Here is a 10,859-nt window from a genome sequence, read left to right as displayed (position 1 = left end):
ACTATACTATTTTTCAATCGGTATGGGAAAAAAACAATATTTCTCCTTACTATTTTACCATAAATTATTAATTGTCAATAAAATTTGTTACTTTTAAATGAATGAAGCGAGATAATTTTACTATGATGTTTTAAAAGCTGGTCATTTGGGGGGGCCAGGAAACCATTTGGGGGGCCCCGGCCCCGATGGGCCCCCCCTTGGCTACACCCCTGAAAATTGTACTAATATTGTCAGAACCAGAAGATCGGCGAGAAGATAGTGAGGAAATAGTTGATTCCATTTCATCGGGGGAGAAAGTAATTGCAGTCAGCGAGTACGACCTCACAGATTGGATCTCAGGTAGAAAAGGGGAGTCCCAAGCTTAGAAAATCTATTGCAGAAATGCTCATTAAAAACAACAGCTTTATCTTTTCCCTTAAAAGTATTAAATTTGTAGTCATCGGGAGATGTGTGCTTCATTGCTTTTTTCCTTTCATGTGCGTCAGGAACGCTGTTGTAAAGTGTTTTAGTGTAAATAGTAAATATATAAATACCTTTAACAAAAAATGTATCTAAACGGAAGCACAATCCAGTATCTGCATTGCAGTATTCAAATGACATGCGGATCTAACAGGGAACGGACATCAACGTGTCACCCGGATATCCGAATCAAACCTAGTCTGTTCGATAAGCGTAACGAAGATATGTTCAAGTACAAAAAATTAGGAGCTATGGAAAATGGAGTAAGTCCCTATGACCCATTAATCCTGTTAGTATAAAAAAATCGTAGAATCGCGGTAAAAAAGCTTTTGCATCAATACTGTTCATTAGAAAGTCATGGTTTATAGTTCATTCTCTTCAACATGAAACAAGCTTTCAAGAGGTGTTATGTATTGGCGTCCATAATGTATTTGAACACGGGAAATTCGGATAATGTCGGGAAACATTCCGCCTAAAACTCTCTCCCATCAACTTTGGCCCCGGTTAAAAGCACCCAATCCAAATGTATCTTGAAAAATACTATAAGAGTTAAGAAATGAGTATACCGAGTTTCGTTTTGATGAACCGAATAGATGTGAAGGGAAAGGTTGTATATCAATACGCTCTGTAGATACAAAACCGAACCTATGACCTGACGTATATAGAGAACATAATATACAAAATATAAATGCAATACTATTTATCCTGATATCAAGAATTGTGCCACATTCTGTGTACAATGAAGCGAGCGTTTCAATAGTTATCACACATATCCCGTAATATGTGGAGAGGGAAAAAGGTGATACGTTGCAAAAATGTCTTCAAAAATAGTTCTGTTATGAAGTTGTGCGTTCTCTGATGCGACACTGCAGCCGGTAGGAGTTATTAAAGACATTTTACAGAGGTGATAAAATGCACATCCGAGAAATCTAACATGGGGAAATTCAAAATTTATGGGAGACATCCAATTCTTCAGAGGGGGATTTCCCCCTGGCAAGTCGCACACTGGTAGGAGTACAAAATTAAAATGTACCTTGAAAAATACTAGGAGGTATATCCTTAAAGCAAGGTAGAAGATATGATTCCCTAAGAACGGAATAGAGAACAAAAGGGCATGGGTGGGGGTGTAGGTGGAAAACGTGGGTTTATCCCAATACAACTGTGGTACAGTTGCTGCTTAAAACGCTTGCTTCATTCTACAAAGAATGTGGTCCTAAGTTTGATGTCAGGATAAATAGTAGTGTTTATATTTTTATATAATGTTCTCTTTATAGGTCAGATCATAGGTTCGGTTTCGTATTTACATCCTTTCTCATCATACCTATTCCGTCTATCAGAAAGAAACTTGGTACTCCCATTTCCAAAGCCCTATAGTATATTCGAGGTACATTTGTAATATCTGCTTTTACCCGGGGACACTCCAGAGGAGATCAAAGTTGATGGGAGGGATTTTTGAAGGGAATTTTCCTTAAATTATCCCGATTTTCCCTGTTAAGGTATGTTATGGACACCAATACATAACACCTTTGGAAAGCTTGTTTCATGCTGAAGAGAATGAACTATAAACCATGACTTTCTAATGAACAATGTTGATGCAATAGCTATTTAACTAGGAGTCTGATTTTCTTTATACTAACAGATTAATGGGCCCCAGAGACTTAGTGTTTTCCGTGGCACCTATTTTTTTGTGCACGAACTTATCTGTAGTCTTTTATCGAATAGACTAGGTTTGATTCGAATGTCCGGATGACAAGTTTATGTCTGTTCCTTGTCAGACTGGGCGTACAAGGCGGAAGGACAAAACTGATGACGATCCAAGTGCTCCAAGTAAGCCCTGGACCTCGAGTTGGTACGCCTGAGTCTGTCGTGATATGGAAATCCAACCAGGAACATTATATAGTAGATAGATCTATATAAATATAAAATAGAAAGAAAAGTGGAAATAGATCATAATAAGAGTAAGCAGAAGTAAACATGTACAGCGATAGTGAAAGTGAAGTAAATATATGAAATAGTATGGAAGATAAAGTGTAAGTGTTATAAGTTAAAATATTACTAATTTTAAGGTGTGAATTGTGCCTACATAAATACAGCTTTCACTTCACATATGAGTGCAATTATGTGTGAAGTTGTATCGTGTTAGTGAACTGCTAGCAGTGGCGTATTTACGATTTTGTTTCGGGAGGGGCTTTGCTAACTTTCGGGGGGGGGGGGGGCTTTGCCTGGAAATGTGAAAATTCTGCAAGATATTTCATTTACTTTACTATACTAAGTAAGATTTCGGGGGGGGCTTAAGCCCGGAAGCCACCCCCCTAAATACGCCACTGACTGCTAGTGTAGTGCGATATGGCAAAAAATTTTAGAGGATGTGGTAAATCCGTTATTAATAAAGTGTTAGTGAAAAATCTCATAACGAAAATGTTTGCCATACACAAGAGAACCAAAACAGGTGAAAAACAAGTCACACAAGGTGAAAACTTGAACCAGAAGAAGAGGATTTTAGAATTTCATATTTCTGGGCTTTCAGCATTGTCACCATTTAGCCATTTTGAGGGATGATGTCTTTCGGCGAGCACACTATGCGGGGAAAGGACTAGGGAAGGAAGGAAGCAACCTGGGACCTGTAAGTCAGGTACCACGCCGGCATTTGCCTGGTGTGATGAGGAAAACCTCATTCAGCGTGGCTGGCCTGAAAAAGCGTTTTACCCTTTTTCGACCGAGTTACCCCACCGGGAATCGAACTCGGGACCGCTCGTACGGAAAGCGAGAGTGTTAGCTACGTACCCGGGGCCACAACTAGAAAAAGAGAGAACATTAAAATATAAAAAAGGTTAAGTATGAAGACTACAAAAGCAATGAATAATGAATAAACTGAACCAGGAGAGGATATACTATTATCATACAAGGAGTGTTAAATATAAAGACGTTAAGGCAATGAATGATGAATAAATTGAAAGATTAGAATAAGGCTTAACTCGAGTCAAGCAAAAGAGAGTAGTATAAGTTTTGATATTAATCTATTTACTCGGATAGTACATATAGATTTTGAAAATTTATTTTTTCATTTTTTTTTTTTGTAATCTTTTGTTGTCTATGGTTTCATCTTTCTTTCATCACCCCTTCCCTTTCCCATTCCACTGTTCTTGTCATAAGAAATGAATGATGAAAAATATAAAGAAAAAGAAGCATTGCTATGATGATAGCCTTGTTTCGTTCAAAACTTTCAGGTGCCAAAACTGGAAGTTGCGATTTGAGCAATATATTTTTAAAAAATGTCACGTGTTACAAACTTAAAATGGACTATACGAGCAGTATCAGCGCGCCATTAACTCAGCGTCAAGCAATGCACAAAACTGTGTTTTCTTGTTGGACTATACTAACGCTAAAAACGCCGCGTTGGCGTTGAATTTTTAAAATATAATTAATTTTCTTTCCTCGGTCGTGGACTTCATATTACAAAAATGTGGTTATTCCTCGATTAAATAAACATTGCTAATTAGAACGTGCACTGGAAATTCGCATCCGACAGCAAACAACACAACAAACAATTGATACTTAATGTGTAAAATATCAGCTATAAATGTTCAATGGATTTCTAAATTATATATAATGGGGCAAATATATTTCTTTCATGCACCCGGTTGTCAAGCGGACGATTACAAAGCACGGATCTCATCGTTGTCATAGCAATAGTTGATACGGTCAACGGTTTTAGGTTTCCATGTACACAAACCCACGGTCATCAAAAGAACTGTCCCCGAAAAGCTCCCGTTTTCATGGCAAATTATTGCAAAGCGGTGCCTTGTTGGCAAATGAGACAAATTGTCCAAGTGCTCTAATTTTGCTAAACAACATCGAATGTTTGGTTAAAATATTTCGTGAGACTGTTGCAAAGATAAAACAGAAAGTTCATTTTTAAAACTGGAGTTGAAACTAGTCAAAATACATGGAAACCAATCACGCACATCCATCTGACATTGTGAGTGTGAAATAGCTAGTTTATGAAGTAGTAAGTTCATTTTTCTAAACAGCCATAAGTTATCACGGAAAAACTAATCAGATACGTCAACGTGAGTCGAACTTTGGTTAAAATATTCTAAGAAAATGCAGAGGAATTTCTCAGCGGAAGATAGTACTACCAAACCCAATCAAATATATCGAACTTTATTTGAAAATAATTTAAGAAATACCAAAGATCAAGTTACTAATCAAGAACGCGCTCTTTTTGTACATTCTTTAGTTTTGTCCGCACCGCATCTCTCCATACGCTATTTTCCTCTGTGCGCGGTTTCTGTCCACGCTGCATTTGCACTAGTGCTCTCAACGGGTCGGGTTGAAGACCGACCCGTGATCCGATCCGATTGACCTGACCTGATCCGACCCGTTTGAGAGCACTATGGTCACGACACTGGGTGAACGCCAAAATGCACTCCCATTGGGAATTAAACCCGGACCACGTGTACCGGTCTTACACGTTAACCACTAGCTAGATTAAGCGGGGGATTTGTATATGCATCTTAATGAATATTTGGGACTTTTGAGGTTTGGTTATTTCTTTTTATAACTGATACCAGTGTCTGACGTGGGAGAAATTTATTTTCTTCTTGCTTTAGTTCTGTGACGAAATTTTTCTTCAAGGTCAGTGTTCTCACCTGCTCGGACGGCAGGGGATCTTCTCGGAAGGCAGTAGCAAGAGTCTCTTGGCGGAGACAAAAGGAAATTGTTTAACTACAATGATAAGGGTTGAGGAAACAGGAGAACACCTGTGATTTTTTCCAACCCTTCAACTTTCATTCCAAAATAGGTTCTTATGATTCCGGGACCCGCGCCACTTTGATTTTTCTTTCTCGGTAATTAAAACGTATTTTACAGTATATATAGTTGCAAATAAGAAGATACATAATATGAATTTTGTAATTTAAAATTTAAAAATACAGTATATTTAATTATAAAGTACTAATTTTATTTCATCACTTTCAGTCCAACAAATGAAATTCAAACAATTCACACCCTGGGTCTTGGTCATCAATACTGCGTCTTATTCTTTGTCTTGCAAGTCAAGTCTTGATCCTGCATTTCGTAGTCTTGGTAGTCTTTCATGCTATACAAGAGCCAAGAATGCTCGCCTTACAGGTACAAATGAAGACCAAGTGTGATTTTGATTATGGTCTTTCATATTATACGGAAAGCAAGAACTAGCTCTCATCGCTACTTCGTGATCACCCAAACAAGGCCAAGAGCAAGATTACTATGCACTTCTTATTCCTCTATCGATGTTCTTGGGCTTGGTGAAATAAAATGAAATATTCAGTTTAAGGTCCGTCGATTCTGCACCGAGGTTAAGGGATATGGTGACCATGAGAAACGAATGCAATGGTGGAATGAAGAAAGTGGGAGGAAACAGGAGAACCTCGAGAAAACCCACCACACGGTGTTTCTCCACCACAAAGCCTACTTAGCAAAGCTGGAATCGAACCATGGACACTATGCACCAGAAATGAATTCTCGACCACTGAGCTACCGCGGCCCTGCTTGGGCTTTGTCGTCCATATCCAATCTTTCTTTTGGCCTTGCTTAAACAACTTTTAGTTTTGTTCTAAATCCAGACTCCATATTGGCGTACATATTAATATTACAGTCAATTGGTAAAATCAATCTTCCACATTTAAAAATTAAAATACATACAAGTACAAAAATAAGCATTTACCATAAAAACACTAGCTACAACTGTTCAAAATAGATTTATGACTTCTATAAAATCAATTGAAAATTGCTATTGTTAATTAGGCAGCTAGTGAAAAACAGCAGCTTTCGACTCCAGCCGAGTTTAAGCTCAACCTAAACTCAGTTGACCAAAGTGAACTGACCCGACCCGATTGAGACCACTAATTTGCATGTGCTGCTTGTCTGTGCGCGGTTTTTGTCCACGCTGTATTTGCATGCGCTGTTTTTGTCCTTATGCTCTTTTTGACTGGATATCGTTTAACATTTAGGTTGCTGCGATTATTACGTTCTTATGCAGGTTGAACATTCCGTCTAGTTCTTGCCTTCGGGTACGTTAGCAGCCACCAGAACCGCTTCAAACCAAGTCTAGTTTGGTTTTAGTTGCTACCATTTCCAAATGAACATACAGAGGTGATGCTTTCTTTTATTACGATAGCAAAGCCGCCTTTTCTTCCTTGGGGTCTTTGCCCCATAAACAGTATATCCCCTGATCAGTTCATACTTACTTTCAGATGTGTTTCGTTAAGCAGTAGTACATCTGAAGCTGGCTTCGAAAGTATAATACAAGGCGTAGAAGAACAAGATATGTGAAGTTGGAAAAGGAAGTGTTGCACCAGGAGGCAGAAATTCTATCTACAAGTACACACCTAATTGGAAAATTTATTGGCACATTCCAGGCAAGTGTGTGGAAAGTTGTGCGAGAGCAGCAACTTTACCCATACCACCATGAGAATTAGTAGTAACTCCAGCTTACTACATCCCACGGATGGAGTTCTCTCAGTGGTTTCTGGAGCAGTGTAATCAATTTCCATAGTTCCCTTTGGTTTTTTTTTTTTTTTTTTTTTTTTTTTTTTTTTTTTTTTTTTTACAGACGAAGCCATGTTTATGTGGGAAAGTGTATACAAATACCGGAATTCACATGTATGGGACGAAGAAAACCAGCATGCACCGGTTTATCGAGGACATTAGCATAAATTCAATGTCTGTGTGTAGGCTAATATTCTCAACAATCAAAGAGTTGGATCATACCTTTTTCCTTTACGTCTCAATGCAGACACTTAATGACTATCTTTGACACGCTGCCGAAATTGTTGAAAGACATTCCATCACTTATTCGTCAGCAAATTTATTTCCAACATGAAGCACTTGCACATGTAAATGAAACATTTGGAGAGTGATTGATTGGACGTGGGGGCCCTATTGCTTGGTTACCACGATCTTCAGACTTCACTCCCTTCACTTTTTTCTGTGAGGACACGTAAATCATCTTGTGTACCAATCACTCGTACATTCAAATGAGGAATCGGTCGCTCACATTATCGCTACATACGACACTACTACAGGCTCATTCAATATTATGACTAGAGTCCTTGCATCATTAATTCACGGATGTCACGTTTGCATTGAAGTTCTCGAATAATATTTTGAACATATGTTACAATTTTGAGGACAATTTCTTAGAAAGTAAAAATGTATAGACAGCTCAATAGAATATTAGGTCAGGAGCACAGAAACATAAATGATAGACCCTACAATACAAAATGTAAAAATTAAGACATTAGGTGGTGGAATGTTTGTAGTATATGGAAAAGCAACAAAAAGAATCCAATTACGACCATACAATATTAAGAAAAATCGGTAATTACACCAGAGCAAATGATTTTTAATCAGATAGGAGAACACTAATAATAATTAAAGTTTTAAAAGCTGTGAACTCTCACGTACATGCATATTTAACTATTTTCATAAATTGGTAACTCACTTAAACTGTGTCTCTATTGCAATGTGTTTCATCCCCGGAAATTTGTTCTGCAGTTGCATGAAATAGATTATTAATACATGTCTATCTCCTCTTCTTTGGCTTTATATATAATAGTTTAATTCAAACAATGTGCTATGGTGTTTACTGCTTCCAACACTACACTTTTTTCTTCACTATTTAAAGTAATTTTGACCGCTCTCAGGTTTGCATCCGAGAGATGTACTCCCATAAGGTATCAAATTCGGAACCACGCACATGAGAAGCAGCTGCCTTATTTATTCAGTCACGAAGGAATACACTAAGAAGAGTCTACACATGTCAATCATGTGATGGACATGTTTACCACCAAAGATCTCTCTCAATCTGCCGAATTCTAACAATTTTCTCCTAAATTGAACAATGTACTATGATATTCTTTCACATATCATATTTGATTGTTGTTTATTATCCTCATCCAACTTTTGATGAAATACTTCAGGAATTCTCCAACTTGTTTGAGGGCCACTCTTGCACAGTATAGGAATCAACAACTAAAAATAATGAATGTACCCTTTTACCCGACTTAGATATGACATTTTGTTTTCAAATTATAACTGTTTTCGCATTTTTGTGACAAATTTTCGGTTGGCCATAGCGCGGAGAGGAAGCATATTTACACTCAGGTTGGTCTGTACTTTCTGTCCTATCTTGGGGTCAGGAATTACCTCCCAAACGTTGTCACTGTTATTTTGAAACACCCTGTGTAGACCATTCATCTTGATACGCCTTTGACTTTTAAACACAAAAAACGTTTAGATTTTGTACCATGCACATATCGGAAAGGGAGAAATTGACACTGCGATACCAGCAGGTGAACAGTGTTGCCAACTCAATTGTATTTTTTCAAATGGCATTACGTTAGCTTATTACGCGTTTCAAATTTACATGTTAAACGAAAACTAACAATATCACATTTATTATTTAGTGTAGCAAACTAAGGACGCTACAGTATCACAAACATCCAAATTTTGGTGACCTCTAGAGCAGTAATAACGCAGGTGAGATGGACGGGTCAATGCACATCTATAGTACTTTAGTGTCTGATACGATGGATTTAAGATAAATTACCTCATCTAATCAATGATGATATTTAATAGATGTACAAATCATAGTTCCGGTTACAGGAATTTGATATCTCAAACCGTTCTGGAGATGTGGTAAATACCCCTCAAAATTATTTAATTCCAAGAATTTGTTGTGATTACAACTGGCATAAACTATTGTTCGGCTGTTGTAGAAGCAAAGGAAAACAAAAAGTTTCAGTAAGTTCCCAGAAATACGCTATCTACAGAAATATATTTTTTTATCACTTTCTTCATATCGCCGGAAATGCATCATCATACGATGACCAAAGATTTCGAAAGTAAGGTACTTTGTATATATATTGTCCCACCTACCTCAGTTGCGTTATTACGGTTGTAGAAGTCCCAGATTTGGTTGTTTTTCGAATGTCTTTGTACTGTAATCTGCAATACTGCATAACAAGTGTGCTATTGTATTTTTTAATGGCATTACGTCAGGTTATTACATATTTGAAATCCACATATTAAGCGAAAACTTCAATTCCTCACATCACAAACATCGAAAAACAAAAGTTTGGAGGGTTCTACAACAGTAACAGTGCTCATGAAACGGGCAGGCTAATACACATCCAAAGCACCTTAATGTTGACTACTACCGTCATTACATGAAGCATTTCTAACAGGTAGAAACAACGTTGTGAGGAATTGAAAATTAACTTTTTTCAAGGGACTTTACTTTATGGAGTAATCACATCGAGAGATGGAGTTATCATATCGAGAATCGTACATGCTTTCCAATAAACATAAATATTATAATGCTGTTTACAGTGATCTGTTATCTCAAATCGTTAGAAATACGAAAAAAAAAAAAGTAAAATTTGATATATTGCTTAACATGTGTATTTGTGGAACTTTTTTCGAAATAAGGTTTTTACAGTGAAATTTCTCATCCCTTGTAACTCTGTCGTATCATGATCATATTGCTACACACTACAGTACTTTGGATGTGCATGGCTCTGTCTGCCTCATTTGTTATTAGTGCTGTAGAGGCTACCAAAATTAGTATGTTTGTGATATCGTAGTCTCCTTCGTTTTCAGCACTAAATAACAAATGTAACATTTTAAAAGTCTTCGTTAATAAGTACATTTGAACATGTAATAATCTGGACATAATGCCAATCGAAATAATAACCCTTCATATTGGATTGACAATCCGTTAATCTTATTGTATCACAAACTAAATAAATGCTCCCCTACCGATATTTGCATGGTACAATATTTTAGCATTTTTAGTCTATTAATTTTTAAAGTTACAAGGGAGAATTCAGAACCTTTTATGAAGTCGGCAAAAACAACATAGGAAGACAAAATAATCTTCGGAGCCTGGATTATTAATCTTCAGTGGACTGGATTAATAGAAAATAAGAGATTTCAACAGGTTCTGTTTACGCAGCATCTTCGGATTCCTTAAGTCATATGTAGGGTATCCAAGAAGTAAATGTAAGACAGAGAGGAATGTCAGTGTTATTTTAGTTTATTTAGTTAGTTCAAGCTCTAGTTGAGTACTTACATATGCGAACTATGTATTTAATGGATAAGTATGTGCTTCATTGTGTTATACACATATGTATGAGTTTTCATCTCCTCCTAGACATGTTGCGGAGCACCTCACAAATTATTGTTCGAAAGGTTATTTTTTTTCATACTTCGCGCAAATTTTTATCTTCCCTATACTGTCGATGAAAGACCAGTAACTGTACAAGCAGTCATTACTTCTGACACTGTTTGCCGTTTGTGTGGTCGCACATCTATCTATACACATGCTACTAACCGGTTTTTTTTTTTTTTTTTTT

The sequence above is a fragment of the Thermobia domestica genome, chromosome 10, assembly GCF_964235325.1.
Source record: "Thermobia domestica chromosome 10, izTheDome1.hap1.1, whole genome shotgun sequence".
Lineage (NCBI taxonomy): Eukaryota > Metazoa > Arthropoda > Insecta > Zygentoma > Lepismatidae > Thermobia > Thermobia domestica.
This window is presented reverse-complemented; position numbering follows the sequence as displayed.